Here is a 14,194-nt window from a genome sequence, read left to right as displayed (position 1 = left end):
ATTTGATCCCACGGTCCCACGCAGTGCTCTAGCATGTATGTAATGCACCATCCTACGTTTACACTGAAACAAACCCCACTGCGTTAGTGGTGCTGTCTTTCCAAGCCTTGTTGCTCATTATGCTCTCTTCTGCCTGCGTACAAATGATCTCCTCCCTCAGTTACGCGACATTTTCCTTCCATGTGCCTTTTCCAGTTCCAGAGAGGCTTCATCATCGGACAGGCTCTCCACTACCCACACAAACCAGCTGCGTATTGGAGGCGCTTCTCCTTTGCCGCTGCCGTAGCTCGCTCTAACCACAGAAGAACTCCAATCTCCTGTCGCCAAATCGGGAGACGATAGTTTGGGGGCTATTTTAATTGGTTCTTCTGTCACGAGCTCCCATGGGATTGGCTGGGTACGTGTAGAGGGCGGGAATAGTAGTGGGAAGAAGGGAGGGAAGCTGTTGCCTAGGTAATCCCCCGGCCCTCCTCCGGTCTGGGTTAGTGAGTGAAAGCGCGCGTCCTGTTAGCCTGCTGGCCGGGGGCTGGCGCTGGCACAACCTGGGGTTCAGTAGTTACACATGAGTTGCCTGTGACAAAGGTGACAAAGTAGGATTAGCCCCCACGCTGGCCGAAAAGAGTAGCGGTAGCAGGGGGAGGAGACTGTGGTGGCTCACGACGAGTAGGAGCTGCTGCCGCCGGCTGGGCAGGTGAGTATGTGAAACCGGATACGCCATACCTAGCCGAGAAAGCCGGCGGGGCGAAACTTACGCGGGTTGTTCTGTGTCCTTGCGCCCTGTGGCTTGAGAGGGCGCAGAGCGCGCCTGCCGCTAAGCTTATGGAAGGCAACGAGCTACCGGGTTGAGTAAGGTGAGGGGGCCAGTTTGGATTGTATAGCGACGGCATTGAGCTGACACCCTTTCCTTGCGGCGCCTGCGCACCGCTTCTGCTTCAACAACCTCTTCTTGGGAGCCAGTCGCGGAGAGTTCAGGAGATCTTTGCCCCTATTTAAGCGTAGGTCGTAGCGCAAGCCTTCAAGAGGATTCTGCTCCCATCCCCCAGAAGAAAATACTTCAACCTCGTGAGCGGCATTCCTCAGCAGAAGCTGTTGTTTGTTTGTTGAAGCACAGTGGAAATGGTTAGAAGATGAGGGCATTGATGTGAGTCTTAAAACACACACATGCATTGCAACACTGGCTTGCTCAACAGGCGCCCTAGTCAGACATTTGCTGTCTTCCTTCGGTGGTCATGTGAAGTTTAGTCACATCTTACTTTGTATCAGTTGAGGTGGCGGGAAGGCCTGTGGGATGCCTCCTAGAATGAATAACAGTTTTGAGGGATGTATGTTTAGAAGACACTACCAGTTGCTCCTATCATGTTTGCACATAAAGCACTGTTAGGTCAGTTTTACAAAGACCTGTGAGGCATTTCTTCGTTCCTGTTTTCCAGAATGGGAACTAAGAATGTTTGGTTTAATGTTGGGATGCTTATATATTTTACAGTGTATGCTTCTGTTTTGTCATTCATGTGCCCTATGGGAATTTACTAAAAATCATGAACCTCCAGCCATCTCTGGGTTGGTTTTCTCCATTCTGCTTGCTGGACTTGCTTTGAGTCTCTTTTTAAATGATTAAACTCTTCAGATGTTGAATAAGAATCATTGTAATTTCTCAACAATTGTAAGAAACATGTGGACTTTTGTTATTTTCTAAGTGGGAGAGGGCTTTTTTGTTGTATCTGGAATGGCTCCATGCTAGACACAGGATAAAAATAGATGTGTTTGAAAGTTCTTATTGTCTTTTCAAAAGTCTGATGGCATTTGCAGTATTGTACAAGGTTAAGGTTTCTTTTAGGATCATTGCTATGGGGAACTCACTTAACACCTGGCCTTTCCTGTTGACAAGCACTTGGGATCTTTCTTCACTGTGTATCCCTATTTCTAAGCAATGATGGCCCTCTTTAGCCTTCTAATTGAGAAAGGGGAAGTTACTTCCTTCAGTTTTGTTTTCTGTTTCCAATCCTCTGAAGAGTTCATTATATTTCTCAAAATAAGATCATAGTTTCGAATTAACTAATCCTGTTGGTTTTTTGTGTTTTGTTTTTTGCTATGTTACCATGTCCAGTGGTTTTGACTAGGTCTCACTGTAATGTAACACATACTGTATTAATACTGGTTTAGTCTGACCCTGGGCTTCTGTTGTATATAGGTCTGTTCTGTATGGCTGCTAGAAGAACAATTTCTGTAGTATCTGCATTCTAAAAAATGAGGCAAAATGTTGATTGTGATGCCAGTAAATCTGTTAGCCTTTAAAATGCCACAAGTCTCCTTTCTGGTTTTGTTGCAACATAATAATGTGGCCAGTTCTTTGAAAGTTATGACTTCTGCATGTTGATTATTACGTTTGTTTACGTTTGTGCACTGCAGTTTATACGATTGTGTAGTTTAGTAGCAGTCTATAAACATTGCAGCCAAGTACCTGAACTTTATTTTTTGGGGGGTGGGAGGAGGTATGTTTCAGCTGGTGGAGAAATTCCCTTGTTGTGGAGAGGAGAGATGAGGATACTGTCATGGAGTAATAGGAGATGAGCTGTGATGTCAAATATGGTGGTGGAGAGTTTGTGTCCAGGTCTTTTTTGGATATCAGTGAGGTAGTCTGTTGCATAAACAAATAAGAAGTAATACATGTGGCACTTTTTATCCTCTATCTCTTTACAGGACTTGGAACTTGGCAGGATATTTGATAAATAGGAATTTCGTTGATCTGAAACCTTAGGGTCTTTCAAGAGAGATAGCTGTGCTAATCTGTTACATTAAAAAAAAAGTAGAGTCTTGTGGTGTGTTAAGAGTAACCGGAAACATCGCATATGAGGCTCATGATTCTAGATAGGAATCAATAAAAGGTTACACTTTAAGAATTGTTAGTTATGTTTTAATAGCTGATCTCTCTTGAGCCTTTTTCATTGATGTAGGATAACTGAAGATATGAACTGAATTTTTGAGCTCATCATTAGTGCTGAGTTCAGTGTGTTGCAGTGTGTGCAGCTATCATGCCCTGCAGCTGTATGCTGGAAGTTGTCACAGGTTAACTGACAGCAATTGTGGCAACAGGTAGAAAGGCTGTGTGAGCAGTTGATTTTGAATGGTGGTGGAGAAAAGTTGGCTAATTGCCCATTTAGGTACATAGTCAGTTGTTTACATATTCACCAGATACGTAGCACTTCAAACACAAATGGGGTAGCCAAACTTGCTTAACGTAAGAGCCACATAGAATAAACTGTCAGATGTTTGAGAGCCACAAGACATGAACATCAGATGTTTGAGAGCTGGAAGGAAGACAAATAGTTTCACCAAGTTCGGCAACACTTTTGTGGTTGGTGTCAAAATGGCATATGACACATGATGTGCGACACAACACTTTCATTGCACAGAATACATAACGCTTTCCCATTGTGTTCAGTCACTCCAAATGACTCTGTCCAGGATTTACAGACTCAGGCCACAAACCTTTGGGACCTGCCTCCATAGAAATTACTTGGATTTGCTGCCAACTCCTCACAGGACCCTGAGCAAGATGCCAGCTCTCTCTCTTCCCTCTCCCCCCAGAAAAGCCTCCCACCTGCCCCAGTCCACCCAAACAACCTTCGTTGCCACGTTGCACATGGGTCCCGGGAGAGAACTCCTCCTGGGACCCTGAGCAAGATGCTGGCTCTCCCCCTCCCCCCCCCCAGAAAAGCCTCCCACCCACCACAGTCCACCCAAACAACCTTCGTTGCTGCTGCCACGTTGCACATGGGTCCCGGGAGAGACCCTAAGCAAGATGCTGGCTCGTCCCCCCCCCCCCGAAAAAGCTCCCACCCGCCACAGTCCACTCAAAGCTACCCCTGCCGCGTTGCACATGGGTCCCATGAGAGAACTCCTCCTGGGACCCTGAGCAAGATGTCGGCTCTCCCCCTTCTTCCCCCCAGAAAAGCCTCCCACCTGCCCCAGTCCACCCAAAGTGACCCACCGCCGTTGAGCCACACATGGGCCCAACAAGCTGCCAACGGCTCTCCGCCTACCCCAAGACTATCCCACCAAAAGAGACTGCCCCCACCACCCCAACACTCACTTTCTTTTCTCATCTTCTCAGCCCAACTGGGGGCTGCTGGGAGCTGGGGGCGGGGTTTGGCTGCCAGAGTAGAGGGCCTCGTGGCTGGCCCGCCCACTCAGCCACCTCTTTTAATAAATCTATTATGTGGACAGAAGTTTCTTGGTTCCTTGTGTTGTACTAAAATAATTGTTTAAAATTTGTATTAACCTTTACTTTTTATAGTTTTTTTCCCTGGTATGCTAGCTGTATCTTCCATTTCTGTTATAAGGGATAGGGGCATAGACAGCAGGAAAGGCATGCTTATTTCTTGAAGTGATTCCTCAGGTTAGGAACAGTCTTCTTGGTGAGTATGGTACTTGTGCTAGATCAGCATTTAGAGGTAACTTTGAGTAGAGGTGAACCTTAAGTAGGATGCTTTGAAGTAGTTAAATGTGACTTTAAATAATTATCTTGTAGAATTCATTCTCAGTGGGTATAAAGATGGGTATGAGCATACATGGTTTTTAAAAGGGGGTAGATGCAAGGAGGAGTTCTCCGCAGTCAGAAGCAGTAAACCTTTGAATACCAGAGACTAGATGGTTTGATCTTGTAGGCAGGGCTTTTTTGTATCAGGAACTCCTTTGTGTATTAAACCACACCCCCTGATGTAGCCAATCCTCCAAAAGTTTACAAGGCTCTTCTCACAGGACCTACTATAAATTCATGGAGGATTGGCTACATCAGGGGTGTGTGGCCTAATATGCAAAGGAGTTCCTGCTACAAAAAAGCCCTGCTTGTAGGGCTGTTCTTTTGAGAGTCACAATGAAGCAAAATGTACCAAAGCTGAGTTCATTTTTGTGTATGTCTGGAATCTTTTCCCTCTCCTGCTTTGGTAAACTTACGTGCATGTAATTATTAATCAATCTTATGCTGAGCAATGTGGATCTATATTTCCAGGAGGTTGTGTTGCCATTATTTTGTACTTGTCAGAGAGCTTACCATGGCAATAATAGTGTGTAGAAATACCACTAAGTAATATAGTTCAGTTTATCATAGAGAAGTCAGACACTGGAGGCTCCTTCCTGTGATTAAATTTTTGTTACTTTAAACAAGTGCTCAGAGGCATTATGGGGGTGGGGGGAAGGTGATGTTATGATGATTTTCTGTAAAATGGCTAAATTTTATTAAAGAGATTTCTAGTTGTACGACATCAAACACTAAGTGGCAAGCTAATTTCATGTGCTTAAAAAAGCCTAAGCTCTAAATATCTAGAGCAAATGTGCTCCATAACCAAGTTAAATCTGAGTGCTTGGATTGAAATGTCTTTTTTAATTTAAATTTCATTGCAGTTGGTAGTTGTCAGTGCTGGTAGGTTTGTGGCAGACAGGCCAGGATTTTTCTTTTCCTGCTGGAGAACAGTCCTTGCCTGTTTCCTTGCAGATAGCATCACAAAGTGCTGTTTAAATGCTGGAGGAGCTGCATTCATTAAAGTCTCTCTGTATGCACACGTAATGGGCTTAATAGATGAGGACCTTTGGGACCAAATTGTCAGAAATCCAGCTACTTTAGCTGAGCTCTGGGTAGGTCTATAAACTATTGACTTTTATTTGCAAAGAATTATAGCTATAAAAATATTTAGCATTTATATAGCATTCTTCAAGAATTTAGCAACCCCTACATAGGAGAACAGTCTTTTAGGAGATTCGATGGGTGACCTCAAAGTAGCTGTCTTATTGCAAAGGAACTTCAGGAACAGGCTAGGAAGGGAAATTGCTGAGCTGCAGGTTCTTCCAATGTTCAGAACAATGGAATCCCCAGGACTTAACAGGGAAATTGGTTTCTTATCTGACTACATATGCTAACCTCATTCAGCCCTGACATCTGTATTCTCACCAATCCCCCAGAAATGCCATACATCCTCTTTTATTTCTTATTTGGAATAATAGATTAATAGTAAGCTGTAATCTAATGTAATGAATAGTAGAATGTAATGTAATTTGGAATGGTAGGCTGAATTGTACTTCTCTGGTCTGTGAATAGGGGAGATAAATCTACACAGCCAGTCACCCTGCTTCAAAGAAGATGATGCTGTAAGATCATCTCCATGCTTGAGGGGAGATGGATGGAATGTAATGTTAAGGTCTCAGTTGCTCTCAGCACCCCACAATTAAGAATATATCAATCTCCAATTTAGACATATTTATTTCCTTCACTGTTTCCCCCCAACGGAAACCAAAAAATGGTAACCAAAGAAAATAAGATTGTTATTCCTGAATCCCCGAAACATGTTGCATGCTAATTTATTGCTCTTCCTCTGCCTATATGTATGGACTGGTAACTTCCATTTCATTGTATCTGAAGAAGTGTGCATGCATATGAAAGCTCATACCTTGAATAGAACTTGGTTGGTCTTAAAGGTGCCACTGGACTCACACCATGTTCATTACTCCTCTAAGATATGCTAGCATGATTATTCCCATATTGCACATAGAGAAGAAAGTGAGGGAGAGTATCTTGGCTACAGTCATTCAGCCCAACCCCATGCAGCCTTATTTGTTTATCTGTATTAATGTTATCGACCCTAGTTAGTATTGGATTAATACCAATACCAAGGGTAGGTATGCAGAGGCAGGCAATAGCAAATCACCTTTAAATGTCTCTTTTTAAAAAAAAAAAACCCAAGGGGGTTGTGATAATCTGATTGCAACTTGATGGCTAAAAAGAAAGTGGAAATATTTTAACATACCTATTGATTCAAAAGAATTTCCAGGGCGGCTAAGAAAGGGGGGAGAGTAACTACAGTAAACTTGTGCCATTCACAACTCAGATTCACTTATTTGTGGTTCATGGCCATATCATTTGCTTAGCCCCATACTAGGGCTAAGCAAATGATCCCTCTATTGTTGAGAAAGGGAGAGCTGCTATAAACATGCCCTGCCTCTGTGTTGGGTTATTTGCATGGCAGCCACCATGCTTGTATGTCCAAGCGTAAGAGCCTAGCTATAATATTGCCACATGACTTGCCAAAGTTGGGCAGGTGAGGTGGCCATTGTTGCATGATTCACTCAGGAATGTTCCATCAGATACTACACACAACTCACATGATCTAGGCATCCCTCTGTGCAGGGTATTTGGTGGTGGGAAGGGAACTGGGTTTTTCCAGGGTCTCCCTAATATTCACAGATTTCACCATTCATAGTGATACCAGGAACAGAACCCCTGCAAATGGTGAGAGTCTACTGTAATAAGAGCATATATGAGTTGAGTAATAATAAAAATAATAATAAACAGCAGCAGCAGCATAAAACGAGTGTAATTAAAAACTGAGGTGAACGGAGTTGCTTTAACCTGGTACTTAAAAGAGAAGGCAAGTATATCTGGCATTCCTTAAATGGAGCACTCCCACCACAATGTCCTTTTCTTTTGTCATAACTTGGAAGTCAGAGAAGAGCCTTGTTTGCAGACCTTAATTAATGTGGTCTGCCCCTATTTTAGGAAGAATCTCTATTTTTTTCATTATAAGTCCAAGATCTTTTGTAATCCATAACATATCAATTCTTGAGAAAGAATTATGCCTTGCTGAAAAGAAAGTATAGCCACGTTCTTTAGGGTTAAATTCCCTCCATATATCTTCCAGACTTTCTTGTTTTACTAAATCAAAAAATGACTTTGGTAGTTTTCCTTCATTATTTTTTCCCCAGATCTGTCCAAAATATTTTTAACTGTTCCATTAAAATCTCCCATTATCATAATTTGCTCATATGTCACTTGATCTAATTGTTGCTTAATGTCTTTAAAGAAAGAATCTTTTGCTCCATTTGGGGCATACAATCCCAATAACAAAGTTCTTTTATAGTTCAGCATCACTTCCACCGCAATATATCTACCATCATCGTCCTTAAAAATCAATTTTGGGTGTAATTCTTGTTTAACATAAAAAACAACACCCCTTTTTTTCTCCTTAGCCAATGAGCAAAATTTCACACCAAGTTGTTTGTTCCATAAAAATTTGTAATCCATTTGTTTAATGTGTACTTCTTGTAGGCAAATTATATTACATTTTTGTTTCCCAATCCAATGAAAAGTTGCCCTTCTTTTTTGTGGTGAATTTAGTCCATTTACATTCCAAGATATTAATTTGTAATCCCTCATGATTTTTTATTTTTAATCTGTACCCCCAAATTTCTTATGTTCGTCCAAAAACTTCGTCATTTCTTGAGTGCTTGTGATTGTAAATCTCTTTCCTTTGTATTCAAAACTTAAACCCTCTGGAAGTATCCATCTATATCTCATTTCATTTTCTCTCAACTTTTCAGGCAATTTTTTGTACGGTCTCCTGTCGTTTATAACTTTCCTTGGCAATTCATTCATAATTCTTACGCTGCTGCCATCCACCTCCAATGTATTTTCAAATTGTTTACTTAGAATCTTTCCCACCATATCTCTTGTAACAAATCTTACTACCACGTCTCTTGGTAATTTGTTTTTTTCTGGCATAGTCTGAGTTAACCCTGTAAATATAGTCACAAAAATAACTGGTTTCGTCAGGGTCATCCCCCAAAAACTCAGCAATGATTCTTATTATATATGTCCTTAGATCAGTCTCAACAGATTCAGTCACCCCTCTCAAACGTATCTGATTTTCCATTAGTTTACAATCTTGTAGCACTGCTTTCTCCTGTATTTTTTTATAGTGGAATCCACTGTATCAATTCTTGAGTCTTGGTCTTTCACCTTTTCTTCTACCTCCTGCACTTTTTTTAACGCTGCTTGGAAGTCTTTCCTGAGTTCCTCAATTTCTTTTTTAACCGCCTCTGCACTGAATTCAATGTCTTTTTTAAACTCCTTCTTACTCTCTGTTATTGAATCTTTTATTACTTTTGTCAGTCTTACCTCCATGGCTTCTATTGCCTCCTGCCATTTAGACATTTTTGCTTCTTCAAGTGACCTGGCCCTCGTACGAATCTGCTTTGCTCCTGATTTATCCACAGACATCACTGCCTGCCCATTGCTAAAATAGGCTCTGAAGTTGACCTCACCAAATCGATTTTCAATTACACAGTCTTATAGATTAAGGCTTGCCCTTTTAGATGAGCCCAAAATCGCTGTTCCCAGAAGATCCTAAGTCGAGATATTAATTTTTTAAAGTTTTATTTTCTTCAAAATAAAAGTCCGCGACTTTTCTATCCCTTTAAAAAAAAATTCCTTTTTCTCCTGGAGTGATCCAAAATTAGTTCAAAGCATATAATCCAATATTAAACCTTTTAATAATGATATCTGCCGGCTCCACTGTTTTTTAAAGTCCCGTTTTCTTTTAAAATTTTTTAAAACTTTTGACCTTCTTTTAATGGTCTCCAGTACTTCTCTATGATTTATGGTCCTTGAGAGGGCTAGGAGGCTTGCAGTTTTAATGGCTACTTCCTTCCTTTCTTGCCACGAAGTCTCGTTTTCGATGTTTGAGAAGTCTCACGTTATTTCTATGATGCCATTTCCTGTGACATCCATCAGGTCAGCAGTTCTGTTTCGAATGGGGTTGTCTGGCCTGACCACAGGTATTCAAAGCAAAAGTTGTTTTTCCTCTTTTAACCTTGTTTCTCAAATTTCATTAGTCCCAAATTTACCCCCTCCTTTATCTTCTTTACTCTAAAATAATGTAGTTGGATCCAGACCTTTGTCTTTATTTCAGATAAGTCTTATTTTAGTCCCGGAGCGATAAAGATCTTTTTCCTTTAAAGTCTGTTCTCTTCAAAGATAGATGTTAATTAGTTCCAAAGAAGCTTTGAATCCTGGTGAATTTAAGTCGATTTAACGACCTCAGAAGTCCTCTGTAGACGTTGGAATACAATCCTTTTCCGGGGACTCTGCAAAGCCAAAAAGGAACCCCACTGGGATTCCTTGTCAGCCAAAGTAAATCCCCTCAGAATTTAATATGCATATCTTGGCCTTCTCCCTGCCTGGGAGAAGTAGGCAGCAGGTGTTAAGATCACCTTCTCTGCCCAGAACAGAGGCTCTGGTCTGCTCCTCTACTGAGAAGCAGCTCAATTCTCCATAACCCAAACCCGGAAGTCCTCCAGAATGATGACTGTGTTTTGGACTAGTTGAAGTTCCTGAGTAATCTCCAAAGGCAGGTGCAATCAGTGTAGTCATCAAAACATGGATAACTGTGGGAAGGCTATCTGTATCTGGGAAAGGCAGTATTTGACACACCAATTGAAGCTGGTGACAGGTGTTTTGTGCTACCAATGTCACCTGTGCATCTAAAATATGGCCCAGTTACAAAAGTACTTTTAAGTTAAAAACATCAAGAGAGAGTGCACCCCAATATTTATTTATTTACTATTTTTATAGTATTGTTTCTCATTGAGACTCAGAGTGGATTTAACAACATGAGGCATCCAATAAGCAAGGTACTAGGACTACATAAATCTGCATAAGCATATCCTGTTCGACATGATACAGAGGCTAGATGTAATGCAAAAAAACACCCAGTATTAGCTGAGTAGAAAACAGTGCACTGACAGCAATGCAAACAGATAATATGCCTTAAAACACAATGGTATAATCTGCAGTCCCTTTCCCTCCATAAAATGCCCTCCTGAACCATTCTGTTATCATATAGTTCTATTACCTTTTTAAAAAAGCAACAACCTTTTACAAAGTTTATTCGGCCATCCACCAACAGACCCTCTCTCATCTGTTGACTAAGCTGTAGTTTATTAGCTTTTCTTCAACCCATCGCAAGATCTAGGGTCCTGTTCTGCACGTTGGCTGCCGCTCAAGATTTGGATAAAAATGTGTCATCTTTTATAATGGAATCAGTTTAGAAATTTTGCTACAGGGATTTGGAAACACAAGTGAAGTTTTGTCTTCATGACACTTCTTTCTCAGCCATTAAGTCTATGATGGTGCTGCACTGAAAACTTGAAAACTTACTTATCTCATCTCTGGTTTGGTGATGCAGACTGGATTTGCAGAATCATCCAGGACAAATACTGGTGGACCTCCAGGTGGCACTTGGGTTTTTTTGGCCACTATGTAACACAGAGTGTTGGATTGGATGGGCCATTGGCTTGATCCAACATGGCTTCTCTTATGAATGTCTGCAATCCATGACTGCTTGCTACTCAGTAAACTTGCATCAGAAAAATGTCATTTAAAAGTCTAAGTTTGGTGGGCAATAACGTGTATGGTTTAGCTTTTAAGAAGCTGTTCCAAATACTGTTACAACAGACTTGAGAATCTAACTGAGAATTACAGTATTAATTCTTCCTCATTCCTGTGATACCACTCACCACATTTTTTAAAGCACTTCCAAACAAAGACCACTTTGGGTAATATCATATTGATGAGATCTACAGATGCTGAAGGGCTGAAATCTTGTATCTTTTAGGCTAAAGCTTGTACATAGTTTAATGTAAGGCCCCAAGTGCTTTTGCGTTCTGGGATGGTTTATTTATTTATAAAGTGTCATTGTACTTGATGCTTTACAGATTCAACACAACTCTTCCCTGAGCAGCTTCCAGTCTAAATATCAACTACTTGGAATTAAGGGTAGTAGTGTGATTATATGCAGGAAGCCAAAATAAAAATTATTGCATGCCATCGGGTCACAACTAACTCATTGCAACCCCACAACCATGGGGTTTTAAGGACAAAAGATAAGCAGAGGTGGTTTGCCATTGTCATTTGCCTTGTTTTTCTTGGTAGTCTCCATTCAGGTACTGACCATAGCCAAACGTTCTTAGCTTCCAAGTTCTGGAAAGCTGAGGCTAGGCAGGGCTATTACATTACACTTGATTTTGGCCAAAAAGCTGAGAAGCAGGGCTATTATACTGCTAGGAAACAAAGAAGAGAAGGATCAGATTGGATACCATGGCTTTGTGCCAAACTAGCAGAGAATATGCTCTTTTTTCACTAGGGGTAGTGTGTCATCAAGAAGAAGCTGCCCTGGGAATCCAAATAGAAATATCAAGAAATTAAAGATGCAGGACAGTGGAGGAAAAGGTTCATGGTACTGAGTAAGGGCAAGCTGTGTAATCAATGCACAGTTTATACTGTGATCAGATCAACAACAATGGTTTCAGGAGACCATTGACTAAGCTGCCTTATGGCTCCCTCTTTGCCCCCATACTACTTTGGTTCCATGGTATACAGTCTCAATCCTCTTCCAAGATTTGTCTGCCAGATCTGGAGTTAATAGGAATCTTGTGGCCCTGCCTGTGCAATTGTGTCCATTTTTAGACTCTTTCAACCCACAGTCCCAGGCTGATATTGACAGTTCTATTGGCTGTTCAGCCTACTTCCTATTCTTTGGATCCCTGCCCTTCTTGGTTGGTGAAAAGCCTCCAGGGAAGTGGTTGGAAGAGCCTTGGGAGACATTATATATCTTTCACTCTCCCAGGGTTTTTGTCTAGCTCCTTCAAGGAGGCAGTGATGACGCCACTCATCATCATTAGATGAGAGGGACGTAGCCAATTATCTCCCAGTATCTAATTTTTCATTTCTGGGAAAGATGATTGAGCAAGCAGGAAGAGCTCCAGGAATTCCTGGATGAGACATCTGCCCTAGATCCCTTCCAGTCTAGCTTCTAGCTGGGGTTCAAGAAAGAGACAGTTCTGGTCACTCTGGTTGATGATCTTTGGTTATACCTTGATACAGACAGGATGGTAGTACTGATCCTGCTGGATTTATCAGCTGTCTTTAACACAGTAGACCATTTTGTCCTTGTCAACTGCCTAGCCTTTCTGAACATGAGGGGTATGGCCTTGCGCTGGTTCTCATTCTTCCAGGGCTGGTCCCAGAGAGTAGTTGTGAGTGGAGAGAGGTCATCACTATGCACCCTAATTTGTAAAGTTCCACAGGAGTTGATTCTCTTCCCGATGTTATTTAACATCCATATGTGCCCTCTGGTAGAGATTATTAGGAGGCTTGAAGTGGGGTTCCATCAGTATGCAGAAAACACCCAGCTCTACATCTTATTTGAGGAGCGACCTGTAGCTGATATCCCAGTCTTGGCTTCCTGCTTGGATTCAATGGTGGAATGGCTAGGTGAGAGCTGGTTGAAATAAAATCCATCTAAGATAGAAATCATGTGGTTGGAGAAGCCTAGACTACTGGGATGTTAATTTCTATTGACCCCTGATGAGATCTTACTTTCTGCAGTTGACTGTCAGAAGTCTGGAGATGTGGCTCAATTCTTTTCTCTCCATGGACAAATATGCCTCCTTAGTGACAAAGACTGCATTTTACCATCTATGCTGGGCCTGCCAACTGGGTCCCTATCTGTCTGGGACATGGTAATTCAATTTGAGATTGGACTACTTGGTTTACAAACTGTTTGCCTGACCAGCAAGGGTGAGGGCCTTCTCAGTAATGGCCCCTGTCCTATGGAACCAGCTGCCTGAAGAAGTACTGTATATGCTTTGCAGGACCTCCCTAAATTCATCAGGGCTGCTCTTTTTTGGGTGGCCTTTGAGAGACTGTGATCCACCAGGCAGCTGGTCAGTTATGTTTCAGCTGTGTATTCACCATCCATGCATCCTACCCTGCTTGATGGATTTTAACCAGGATATATTTTTAATCATTTTATATTTTTAAAGTTTATTTATTGCCTTTTTTGTATTGTATTTATTAGATATTTTGTTTTTATCAGGTATATTTTATATACTGTTAACCACCTCCAAGTCCTATTCAGGGGAGAGGGAATAGGATAAATAAAATAAACAAGGAATAGGAAAAGAACCCAAAGTCTCCCTGAAGAACCACAGTATATGCTGGGACACACTTTATCTAAGAATTATTACTTAGTTTCGTGGTGCTTGGGATTATGGCGATCAAGATATTTAGTTCCTGTGAAGTGGATCTAGATTTATAATGTGTGCTTTCTTTCCCTATTAACTTTGTATATGTTACATTCAATTGTAGTAAAAGTCTCTGCACCAAGATCTGCAGAAGGTATAATAAATTACCAGTTAAGAGGCATTAAAATATTTTGTTTTATTAAAGTGCAGTATCTTAAGAAGTCAGCAGTGACTCACAGAAGCTCACACCCTGTCACAAATGTTGTTAGTCTTTAAGATCTTTAGGTGCTACTGGACTCTTGCTCTTTTCTACTGCTACAAAATGGAACAATAACAAATCAGA

General features: G+C 41.4%; 1 protein-coding gene across 2 annotated transcripts in view; it reads left to right on the top strand.

The window, feature by feature from the left end:
• Window positions 1–461: 461 nt before the first annotated feature.
• The window catches only part of PIK3CB (phosphatidylinositol-4,5-bisphosphate 3-kinase catalytic subunit beta), a 120,449-nt gene continuing 106,716 nt past the window's right edge, over window positions 462–14,194 (top strand). Inside the window, exon 1 of one of the 2 annotated variants that reach the window (XM_060242167.1) lies at window positions 462–691. The gene's annotated coding sequence lies outside the window, so the exon portion shown is untranslated. Of the gene's footprint in view, window positions 692–1,022; window positions 1,142–14,194 lie in introns of those variants that run through there. The other variant, XM_060242166.1, reaches the window with a different exon arrangement.

This window comes from Heteronotia binoei, chromosome 6 (genome assembly GCF_032191835.1).
Source record: "Heteronotia binoei isolate CCM8104 ecotype False Entrance Well chromosome 6, APGP_CSIRO_Hbin_v1, whole genome shotgun sequence".
NCBI lineage: Eukaryota > Metazoa > Chordata > Lepidosauria > Squamata > Gekkonidae > Heteronotia > Heteronotia binoei.
This window is presented reverse-complemented; position numbering and strand designations above follow the sequence as displayed.